This window comes from Benincasa hispida, chromosome 5 (genome assembly GCF_009727055.1).
Source record: "Benincasa hispida cultivar B227 chromosome 5, ASM972705v1, whole genome shotgun sequence".
Taxonomy (NCBI): Eukaryota; Viridiplantae; Streptophyta; class Magnoliopsida; order Cucurbitales; family Cucurbitaceae; genus Benincasa; species Benincasa hispida.
This window is the reverse complement of record NC_052353.1, coordinates 47,350,997-47,363,692: the sequence shown is the minus strand read 5'-3', so window position 1 is coordinate 47,363,692 and position 12,696 is coordinate 47,350,997. Positions and strand designations below refer to the sequence as shown.

General features: G+C 34.5%; 1 long non-coding RNA gene across 2 annotated transcripts; it reads left to right on the top strand.

Moving 5' to 3' along the window:
• Window positions 1–4,093: 4,093 nt before the first annotated feature.
• Window positions 4,094–8,642, top strand: LOC120077713. Of its 2 annotated transcripts, none has more exons than XR_005481826.1 (3): window positions 4,094–4,258; window positions 4,476–8,325; window positions 8,461–8,642. It is a non-coding gene; the product is annotated as an uncharacterized LOC120077713 (long non-coding RNA). The 2 variants fall into 2 exon arrangements; XR_005481827.1 differs by having other exon boundaries at window positions 4,453–8,325.
• The last annotated feature ends 4,054 nt before the right edge of the window (window positions 8,643–12,696 follow it).

Here is a 12,696-nt window from a genome sequence, read left to right as displayed (position 1 = left end):
CACTGAGAGCTCTTATTTCGCAGGTACTGTTGGGACTTGATGAAGAGTATAATGCCACAGTGGCCACAATCCAAGGACAAGTAGAAATATCGTGGTTGGATATGCAATCAGAGTTTCTCCTGTATGAAAAAGGGCTGAAACATAAAACAAATCAGAAGACTACGATAGACTTCAACTAAGTTGGCAATGCGTCAATGAACATGATGAATACAATGCATGTCAACCAAAACAGCAAACCCCCAACAACAACAAAATTCAGTCAACCAGTGGAGGAACAACGAGGAGGAGGAGGCCATGGTAGGGGCCGAGGTTGGGGAAGAAACAATAACAAACCAGTCTGCCATGTTTGTGAAAAGATTGGACACATAGCCTTCTTCTACTTCAACAGATATAATCGAGAATTTGTCCCAAACCCTCCCCAAAACAAGGGACCACCCTTCACCAACAATCAGACCAAGGGCATACAACCACATCCGACTACTCTAGCCACTACCCATGGAAGCAATCCCTTTTTGACAAATCATGAAAACATGACTGATGCAAATTGGTATGCTGACAGTGGTGCCTCCAATCATGTCACCTCAAACTTCAACAACCTTGGCAACCCGACTGAATATTCAGGTATTGAAGCAGTCATTGTAGCTAATGGTAATACTCTAAAGATATCTCATGTTGGGAATGCTTATCTAACTAGTGATGCCTGCAATCTGAAATTGAATGACATGTTGTGTATGCCTGCTATAGCTAAAAATCTAGTAAGCATATCTAAGTTAACAAAAGAAAATAATGTGTTTATTGAATTTCATACAAACTATTGTCTTGTTAAGGACAAGGGTATGGGACAAACCATACTGAAGGGAATGCTTAAAGATGGACTATACTAGTTAGAAGATGCAGAGGTTAGCTCAAAGACTGTAGAGAACAGAGCCTCATTCCCGCTAGTGCACAAAAATAAAAATCTATCTGCTCTTACCTTATCTTTTAACCATAGGGTGTCTAAGAATACATGGCATAGACATCAAGGTCACCCATCATAAAAAACACTAGAGTTTATCATCAAGAACTGTAATCTTCCTATATCATCTAATGAAGATCTCAAATTTTGTGAATCTTGTAGCTATTGCAAATCGCATTTTTTAGCATTCCCTAACTCTAACTCAAGAGCATCTGCAATCTTTGAACTCATACGTACTGATCTTTGGGGTCTAGCCCCTCTCTTGTCGACAGATGGTTACAAATACTATGCTATATTTATTGATGATCACAGTAGGTATACATGGATCTACTCTCTAAGACTAAAAAGTGACACACTTGTAGCTTTTCAGCACTTCCTCACCATGATCCAAACTCAATTCAACACCATAATCAAGTCTCTACAGTTGGATAATGGCGGAGAATTTGTTAAAATACATAGGGTCTGCCATCAACTTGGCATCTCCTCTAGATACACTTGCTCATACACTTCAGCACAAAATGGAAGAGCTGAGCAAAATCATAGACATATAGTGGACATTAGACTAACCCTACTTGCCCAAGCACATCTTCTCTTACATCATTGGTGGGATGTGTTTGTATACTCAACACTGCTAATCAATGGCCTTCCTACCTCTGTCCTAAAAGGGAAGTCACCAATGGAGGTAATGTTTAACAACAGACTCAATTTTGAGAACCTTGGAATCTTTGGGTGTGTCTGCTTCCCATGCTCAAGACCATACAACTCACACAAGCTGAACTATCGCACAGAAAAGTGCACCTACCTAGGATCTGGTGTGAATCACAAAGGATATACATGCCTCAGCTCCAATGGTAGGATCTTTATATCTCAACATGTAATTTTTTATGAAACTGACTTTCCTTTTCAAGTGTCTCTTTCAGTTTACAGGACAAACAAGCATGAGGCAGCAGTCTACCCTATTCACTGGCTACCTATCAGTTCAAATGCACTGTGCAGTGACTCTATTCCCCCTACATCCACTCTCCCACTCTCATTGATAATCAGCCCACCCCATACCCAACCATCAACAAGTGACATTACAGACAGCCCGCCCATACCAGCCTTACCATTGCAAGCAGGCCATTCTACTGATCCGTCACCCATTCAGCACATGATACCACCCACACTGCCCAACATCATATCCAAAATCCTCAATCCATATCCACTGTCCCATCACAAACAACCCCATCTCAATTTGACCAACAACCGAATATACCTCCCACCACAGATACATTCAACCCAATTCCAAGACCTCTACCACTACCAACTCATCCAATGGTTACTCGTGCAAAGGCAGGGATATTTAAGCCCAAAATCTTGGCATCTCACACCAAAAAAGACTGGTCCCTGACCAAACCTACAAGAGTCACTGATGCGTTAAAGACCACTCGATGGAACAACACTATGGGTGAAGAATTCACAACACTAGTTCCTCCGTCATCATCGATGAATATTGTGGGAAACAAGTGGATATTCATAATCAAAACATGTCCAAATGGCTTCATTCTACGCTACAAAGCACGACTTATAGCTAAAGAATTTCATCAAAATTCGGGCATTGATTTCTTCGAGACATTCAGTCCTGTAGTGAAGGCATCAACCATCCGGATCATCATCAGCCTTGCAGTATCAAGAGGGTGGCAGCTAAGACAACTAGACTTCAACAACGCTTTCCTCAATGGGGTCATAGATGAAGAAGTATACATGTGCCAACCACAAGGTTTTATCAATCCCCAACTACCAAATCATGTATGCCGCTTACACAAGTCCATATATGGTCTAAAATAAGCACCTAGGGCCTGGAACAACACACTAAAAACAACACTATGCAATGGGGATTTCAGAATGCCAAATTAGATACATCCTTATTCATATATCGAAGTACTTCTACATTGGTACGATTACTAGTTTTGTTGACCATGTTATTATTACAGGCACTAATCAGCAGGTAATCAACAAAATTATCACTGCCTTGGACTCCAAATTTGCCTTGAAAGATCTCGGCAACCTTAGCTACTTCCTCAGAGCACAACTTTACAACGTTGTCAATGGAGTCATACCTAGTCAGGAAAAATATGTTGAGGACCTACTCAATAGACTTGATCTTGGGGACTTGAAACCAACACCCTCTCCAAGTGTACTGAACAAACAACTGTCCATCATAGACGACATGCCCTTTGAAGATCCTTATATCTATCGGAGCACAATTGATGCCCTACAATACCTAACCACAACGAGACCAGACATTACGTACGTAGTTAATCATCTCAGTCAGTACTTAAAGTAACCAACAGACATCCACTGGCAGACGGTAAAGAGAATACTCAGATATGTAAGTGGCACTAGACACTTTGACATCTATCTTCAACAGGGAACAGATTTGTCCATTTCTGCTTTCTCCGATGCAGATTGGGTAGCCAATATAGACGACCAAAAATCCATTGCCGCATACTGTATCTTCCTTGGTGGAAATCTCATCTCATGGTCTTCAAAGAAGCAGTCCATTGTAGCTGGGTCAAGCACGAAGTCTGAATACCGAGCACTAGCTCATGCCTCCGCAGAAATCATTTGGATACAACAACTATTGTGTGAAATTGGTGTAAAACAGCAGTCGGTTCCAATCCTATGGTGTGACAACCTCAGTGCGGGTGCTCTAGCCATAAGTCCGATTTTTCATGCAAGAACCAAGCACAATGAAATAGACATTCACTTTGTTCGTGATCAAGTTCTCCGTGGCCAACTTGATGTTCGATATGTACCGTCTTCCGACCAAATAGCTGACTGCCTAACCAAGACACTAACACACTCTCAATTCTTCACCCTTCGATCTAAACTCGGAGTAGTTGCACTACCCCTCTTGTTTGAGGGGGATGTTAAAGAAGTCAACATGGGCAACCAAGTCACCAAAGAGAAAACCACTCAGCAAGGCAAGCTCTCATAATTACAAATTTACCGATTAACCGAAAAAATGTAATTGGTTATAGATGAACTAATCAAAGGACAACACCTGTATTATAATTAAACCATTTACTCATATTCATGTATCCTTAAAATCCCGAAATTAGGGATTCTTGTTGTATAAAGGGTGGATCTCCTGAATAGAAAAATACAAGAGAAAAATATAGAAAATTATTCTATCTTTTCGTCTTCCTTTCCAAATGGCTGCAACCTCCTTGTCTTCCATTCCTTTCTTTCTTCTCCTCTCTTTATGTCATTCTCAATGCCAAATTCCAAGGATTTCGCTCAACTTTCTTCATATACAAGGTGTCATTCTCTCTCTTTCTCAAAACTACTGGACATTCAAACTTAACTGTTTGAAATTAGTCGCTAAATTATCCCATCCGTTTAGACCTCTTTTATTTTTTAATTTCAAAATCAACTTCGAAATTTCTTGCATTTGAATTTGATATTTCTGAGTATTTCAAATCAACTCAACTCCCTTTTGTTTTCAAAATTAGCTTCATGATCTTCTCGAACACAGATGGGCGAGCAAATTTCAAAACAGATTTGTTTGTTAGGCGATTTGATAGACGAGATGGATCTAGACGGGCGAGATGGACTTGTTCTGACAAACGAACAGATCTGATCTATTCACGATGGGATCCAGAAACTAATGGGCTAGGCAAGATGCGGGGTGTTGAGCTTCAAATTCGAGATCTCCTAATATGGAAGACAGGGATGCTCTTGTGGTAGGTAACAACAATGTAAGGTAAAAAAAATTATATTAGAAAGTACAAAATTTTTTACTTAGTCTATTATATAGCTTCCTTTTCTTAATAGTGCATGATTAATGTATATATATTTTCAAATATTTTATAATAGTTACTAAAATTCTTGAAAAGTAACATAAATGAATAGTATATAATTAAATCTAATAGCTTGATCATCTTGCTTAATACAAGAATGAATATCATTTACACTCATGCCTTCTGAGTTGATAAGTGTTATTAAACTTACGTGCAACTGAAGAAGCTTAAGATTAATGAGTATCAAGGAATTAAGATGTATAACTAAAGTAATTAGGGATGGTATTATTTTTGATTGAAACCAAAAAGCTTGGTCGACTTCAAACAATTCAACCTTCAAAAAAAAAAAAATTACACAGTAAAACTATAACTGTTTTATTAGCTACTTTTATTTACTTACTACACAAATCCATTTATACTCTAAGTTGAAATTACACATCAGGCTACTCCTTAGCATGCTTTTAAGAAATTATAGTTGTGTCTATTCATTGGACTACAAGGGTAGAGATTTTTGTATCGAATTTCTTCATGATTCTATTCTGGAAGCATGTATTGATTTTCGTTTCAAAGTTTTGGGGATTTTTTTGTTGCCTCGATTCAATGTGCCCTAAAATTCTAGGAGGATAGTGTATCTAGATGCTTTAACTTGTTGTTTTATTTCTTTGTTCTCTTGTTGATGTTATACATATATAAACTTCACTCAGTTATTGATAAATAAGAGGAAGTATCTATTTATTGAGAAATAGTTTTTGAATTCCTGTTTTGATTTTTCATTTAACAGTAGTTGTTATTGATGTTGTTAAAGAGAACAATTGATCACAATTGAGGAAAATATTAGATGTAATTGTATGCTGCAATAACAGGAAAACATTGACAAAATTAACTTCATGGAAATCGTAGATTATTGACTGTTAAGATGCTGGATTGTCTATAGGTCTTGGCAAAAGTAGTTTGTCCTAACGTCTTCTACATTATAAATATGCTAAAGTGTTAGGTATTATAGTTCTCAAAATAGTTTAAGACTTGTACTGACATATGCTCAAAATACGACAATTCTTTTTCTTTCTCTCTTTTTGATAAAAGTTTAGAATTATATGGTTTTTTTTTATTGCAGCACTTATTCTTCAAGAAGTAATTCAAACTTCATTTCTTTGATTTCTTCATTATTGGTCTATTTTTTCCTCTTGAGTTCCTTCTAAGTCTAAATCTTACAACGTGTAAGATAATATTGTTGTTAAGAATCACCCTCATTACTTGGGAAATATATATTTGCTTTATTATTGAATATGGATCTCAACCGAGGCAAAGCTCAGTGGCCTTCTTCTCCTACAAGATCAATTAACGAATCTAGGTTATATTTTGCAATCATAGTTCTTTCTATCTAATGTTCAGGACTTATTCTTAGCTTGGATAGCTCTTTACTTTGATTTATTTTCTTCCTCTTAAATTAGCTAAATTCGCCTTCTCTTCTTCTATCAATGGTTTTACTCATAATAATACTCTTATGCCTATGTCCAATTCTGAACTAATTGCGTTTGTTTAGTGAAAATAGCAGAAATCTCAAGTGCGACATAGAGATCCATTATTGTACATTTTCACATAATTTGTAAGTCTAGTGCTCATTATCCATTTGGTTTGTTTTGGTTCGTGGAGCTCAATTTCCTCTTAGTCTCTATATTTTCATTTATGTATTGTAAAGTTTGAAGGAGACCATCATTGTGGTTCTTTCGATATTATTTATTACACTTTAGATGGGAAGTTCTATTGGTATGGTTAGCTCTAGAACCTCTCGAAGATTTAACTTTTTTGTTTTTCTTTTTTTGTCAACCATATACTACAATAGAAGTGAGAAAAGTTCTATTGTTTGGTTGAGGTTCTTGGATTGGAAAAATCTAAATTAGAGACTTCAAATTAAAGAAGTTTTGGAGGTGTAGGGGTAATTATCACTTAGAGGTTATTCAAATTAGTGTATGAGTGGCGGGGAGGTAGTTTTCAATTTGTTTTGCCAAAAACTATTATATAAAAGGATTAGTATATGGAATACTCAGTAAGTAACCCCACTACTGAGGTCAGGTTATGTAAACACATGCAACATGAACTGAATATCATAAACTGGTGGGAGCTAAAACTTTGCTTCTCTAATATTAACTCTATATCCTTTCCCTTAGATGTGTATCAATTTCATAGACATGAGTTCAATGTACATCAATTTCATATACATTGAACCCTGTATCAATTTCATAAACTGGTTGCATGCATCAATTTTATGCATGGGTGTGCATCAATTTTATACACACTAAAGCCTGTCTAAGAATATTGAGATGTGTACCACTTTCGTACACATGGTTATGTATACACCACTTTCATATACGCATAATTCACTAGGCGTGCACCACTTTTGTACACCCTAAGGCTCTCTAGATATGTCGAGATGTGCACCACTTTCGTATACATAACTTTGTATACACCAATATCGTATACACAAAACTTACTGAGCATGCACCACTTTTATACACCTCATTCCCTCTAGGTATATGTCACTTTTATACATATCGATCCTAGCACACCACTTTCATGCACTAAAGCCCTTGGATATGTATCACTTTCATGTAGTCAAAACACTGTGGAAAGGAAAAGTGATTGCATACCAATTTCATAATGTCATGTAACATTCACATATGCATGAGTCCTAAATAAAATCTTGTAAATATTGTCATTTTCATGAATCGATCCTCATGCATCACTTTCATGCACTAGATCCCTTGAACACGTGTATATAGTAAATCATTCATAATTTCATAGTAAATCGCATGGCATGCATTCATAGTTTCATAATTCACATGAAAACATGTACATCCATATATATCTAATTTTTACCTGGCACCAAGACATTCCAATAATAAAACTACTTACCTTGAAATTAAATCTAAATATTTTATTCAGCAACTAAACTCCCTTTTAAGTTCTTAGAAACCTTGAAACAAATCATAAATCATGAGCCAAAATTAAATTAAATCCTTAGGTTCGGATTCTAATGGACGAAATTTATTTCAAATGTCTCCAATTAAACTTATCCAAACTGTGGCTTGATCCAAAATCGCCCCAAAACCATCTCAACCGTCAATCCAATAACACAACCTACGGAGAAACCACTAACAAGCATTAATAACTTAATTTACATCAATTATCTTTAATCCACAAAGTCTCAAAATTACCAAAAACCACCCAAAATTGATCTATGATACTGCTGAATAGCGGTGCAAAACTCTTCAAGTCCTCAATTTTACATCCAAAAGATTATGGATAACATTGATTTCATGCCAAAACCAAATGGGTATTAAAGAACTTCAAGAAAACTCAAAAACTCTCGTCCAAAGGCAACTTTCCTACCAAACCCAACGTATCCGACAACAGCGGCAGCGACTGGTGGGAGATAGCCAAACGGATGCGAGCTCCGGTGAACCTGTTGGCAGCGGTCGGCTGTTATGGAGCGGGCCTTAGAGAGAGAAACTAACGGAGGGAGATGAGAGGGCCGACCGGCGGCGCTGGTGGTCGGAACGATGCGGTTGACGACGATCGGCGACGGTAGGCGGCAGATATATAAAAATAACTTTTTGTTTTTTTTTGGTTTTTTAAGAAAAACATGACCTAGTCCCATATATATTTCATTTTCCCAATATTAATTCCTTTCATACCGCACATCGTCATTGAATCTTTTAGGACAGAATTTGTTGGGATCAAGCGTCACGCATTCGTTGAGACTTTGCTAGATTGACTGCAACCATTGTGTTCTTGAAGGCATCGAAGTCGTCAATTGTGCAATTGGTTCGCATGGCAGTCGGGACAACAGTTAGAGCAGGAGAATTTTTTACGTAAGGGAGATGGCCTAGTGGTTTAAAATATGGAGTTTATTTCATTTATGGGTTACAACAAAAATATATACATATATATCTATATTTCAAATTGATTGAAAAATAGAATCTATTTTTAAATTAACGCAAAATAGCAAATCTATTTGCAAATCAAGCAAAAGAATAGGAGGTGATCTACGTAGAGTAGTTGGAAGGTAAAGTAGGAAGAATACAACAAACGAATAAATCCACTGTAGCCACCTATTTTTATCCAACTTTATTTAAAATAAATTTAATCATTAGATTAATTTGATCTTAATTTTACTAATTTTAAATTTTATGATTATCCACCTATTTAAGCTTATTTTTACTACTTTTTAACTTTTGTGTGTAGTTTGATTAGAATAACTAAATTGGTTAGTTAAGTAACTAGTTTGGTTACAAAAATGTAAAAAAAAAAAAAACACACACACACACACAACACATACAACGAATGGCTTCTTGTTTTGGTGTCCAATCTTGTTCTTCTCTCTTAGATGTAAAAAGATAGAGAGGATAGAGAGAAAGAAAAGGGACAAGGAAAATTATTCCTAACTTCTTTTTTCTCATTTATCTTTTTATTCTTTAATATTAATCTATCTTCATACATAGTTAGTGTAGATCTATTACTGCTGTTCACTTTATATTTAGCATATTTTATTTTACTAACACTATTATTTTTATTTTTATTTTTGTGTTCATCTCCTTCATCTATTCATAGTTTTTCTTTTATTTTGTTGTTTTATTAAAAAAAAAAATTGAAGAAACTAAGTGTGTAAAAAAAAAAAAGGAAATGAAAGTAAAATAGAGATTAACATACCTTGAGAGGAGAAGGAGAATCTTTTTGTGCTCCTAAAAAACCTGTTTTGAGGAGTAAGAAAAATCTTGAAAGAAGAATTGAAGAAGATGGAAGTTTAGAGAGAAAAACTGAAAAGAGATGAAAAGAATGGAGAGATTTTTTTACTTTTTTACTTTTTGTTTTTTATCTTGGAAGTTTTACAAGCGGATTTTAAAATATATGCATTTCATGTTGCTTTGTTATTAGAGGTTGCTCTGCCATCACATCTAAGCTTTAATAATAATAATAATAATCATTATTATTATTATTATTATTATTATTATTATTATTTAGTTTTGTTTTTTTTTAAGAGTATGTATGGGTGTGTGACGGACGACTGCCCCATCAATTTGAATTTTATTTATTTATTTTTTATATTTACAGTGATGGTGCATCAGTGACAGTCTACCCACCGACGCTTCAACTCCCATTTTTTTTTTTAAAAAAAAAAAAAAAAATTAATTTTAGTTATATTTTAATAGTTTTACGGGTTTTTTAAAATGTTTCTTAAATAAAATGTTATTTTAAATTTTAATTGTTTTACTTATTTTATAGGATCATTGCTTCAAATATTGGAGCGATGAGGTGTAAAATAATACATTATTTAAAAAATATCTTATTTTCTCAAATAAATTTGATTTAAGTAATGATTTCAATTCACGATATTGGATTTTGGCCACCATTTTCTAAATTGGTGTTGTAGGGTGCTAACACATTCCCTATATACAAATGACTTCCGAATTCAACTCTAGTTTTTGCATACCAGTTTTTAATTAAGAATTGATTATTTTACTTTGATGTCCAATCACACCGTAAAAAGGATTGGTGCGACTCCTTTTTATTTTCCAATTTTTTTTTAGGACTCGATCGTTTCGCGTCATCTCGGACACGTGATGACAGCTTGGTGATTCCATTGGGGACATGAGGTTCCATCTTGAGAGTTTGGTCATTTTCCTCTTTAATTTTTTTATTCTTTAATAATTATTTTAAATTTATTGTTTAAATTTTTAATACGCTCGATTATATTTATTTAACTCATTATTATGTTTCTTTAATTACACTTTAATTTTGCTTATATAATGTTCATATTGAAATCAATTTCAATTTCTAATTAATATTTCTTTAAGTTTTTATTTTTTTTAACTTTTTCAAAGTAATTTAGATTACAACTTTTTTGGAACATTTAAAAATTAAGGTAATTGTAATGGTTAGCATTTTTAGGAATAATAGCCAAGTGTATAATATTATTTTTTAAAAAATTGTAAATATAGACCAATCAATCAACGATAGACTTTTATCTTTGATAGACCCCAAGTCTATCAGCAACCGCGATAGACTTCTATGGTTGCTGATAGACTTCTATGGTTGATAGATTCTTCCTAATGATATGGTTATATAGACTCCTACCAATAATATACTATTTAAATTTGGCCATATTTGTAATACTTTGGGTTTATTGTTTTATTTACAACTGTCCCAAGTTAATATTTTATTTCAAATTTTTTTCCAATATTTGTTTTCTTTAAGACACGTTTTTTCCTAAAAAGTTCTTATGATGGAATCTAGGAAATTTGGGAGTCTGATTTCTTAGAATGCTTGAGGTGACGGATTATATCTTTGAGAGTCTGAGATTTGATGACAAGAAAAAATGATTTTAACTAATGTTTTTTAAAAAATCTTTATTTAAAGACTATCCTATGATGGATATTGAGAAAATGTAATAGTTTCTCACTTTCTTGAGATGAGAAATTTTCCTCAATTATAATATACTAAATGGAAATTGTTCACTTTTTTTATGGGATCATTGTTTCAAATATTGGAGCAATGAAATGTGAAATAAGAAATTATTTAAAAAATCTTAAATTTCTCAAATGAAATTTATTTGAATAATGATTTCAATTCAAGATATAGGACTTTGGCCATCGTTTTCTAAACTGGTGTTGTGGGGTACCTTCTTCATACACAGATGACTCCCGAACTTAACTTTAGTTTTCGTAGACCATTTTTATTTTTTAATTAAAAATAGTTTATTTTAATTTGGTGTCCAATCACACCGTATAAATGATTGGTGGCGAGTCCTTTTCATTTTCTTTAAGATTAACTCTTTTTTAGGATGTTGGCCGCTTCGCGTTGTCTCGAGCACGTGGCGACACACACAATTAAATATTTAGTGTCACATCCCCTACCAGACTAACTTTTTAACTTAAGAGAAGGTGTGAAGACAGCAAATTTCAACCCTCTTATGACATCTACCGCCAATTAAACCTGTTAACCTCATATCTTATGAGCCTGTATTACTATGGCCTTAACTCTGTGAACCTGCTCACCAGTAATTCAGTCACATAACACAACTAAACTCATCATCACAATACTCTAATTACAACATCACCATTTAGAAGATATCTTATTACAGATCAAACCTTAACTCTAACTCTATAGGGACTATTCAGTTGTCAACCACGTCTATGCTAGCACCTAATTAACAAACACTTTATGATGGTGGCAGACTAGACCTTCCTTGTCAAGCAACCTACAATCCCTGGTGAGTGGCATAAATAAAAACATAAGCTTTTATTATGGGAGCCCAGTGAGTGCTAAGTATCTTTATGTGCATCCACCTCCTAGAGTATGTCTATCCTTGACTTGGCCAACTCAAGCCGCAAACCTTGCTTCCAAGCACCTCGGACAACCTTCACAAGTCACTTTACCTCGAAGAATCTCTAGGGAAAAGTTTCAGAGGTTACATTTAGACATTGTTCATAAAATCTTAAAGATAGACATTTTTCAAAATCACCTCCCCATTTTAGACATATTGTACAATTTCTCTCACACTAGGTGGAACTGCTACAACATAAGGGAAAAAAACGACGGTGTGTGAGTGACGGCAATGTGTGAGTGATGGAAACTAGGGATGTTCGTGGGTTGGGTTAGACCCAATCCAATTGTTCAGGTTATAAATTTCTTCAACCCAAATAACCCTCATTAAAAAAATGAGTCAAACCAAATCCAACCATGAAGCATGTGTGTTGAGTTGATTAGGATTACTTGGGTCATGTATTTAGATTTTTATTCTAAAAGGAAGTAAAAGGTTAATACGTAAAACTTTGACTTGATTGTTTTCATATATTGAATTAAAATTAATATCTCTATTTCAATTTATACAATGTAAAATCTATTTCCAAAGTGCTAAAAAAATTATTTTTAGAAGTTGTTGGATAATAAATTGTC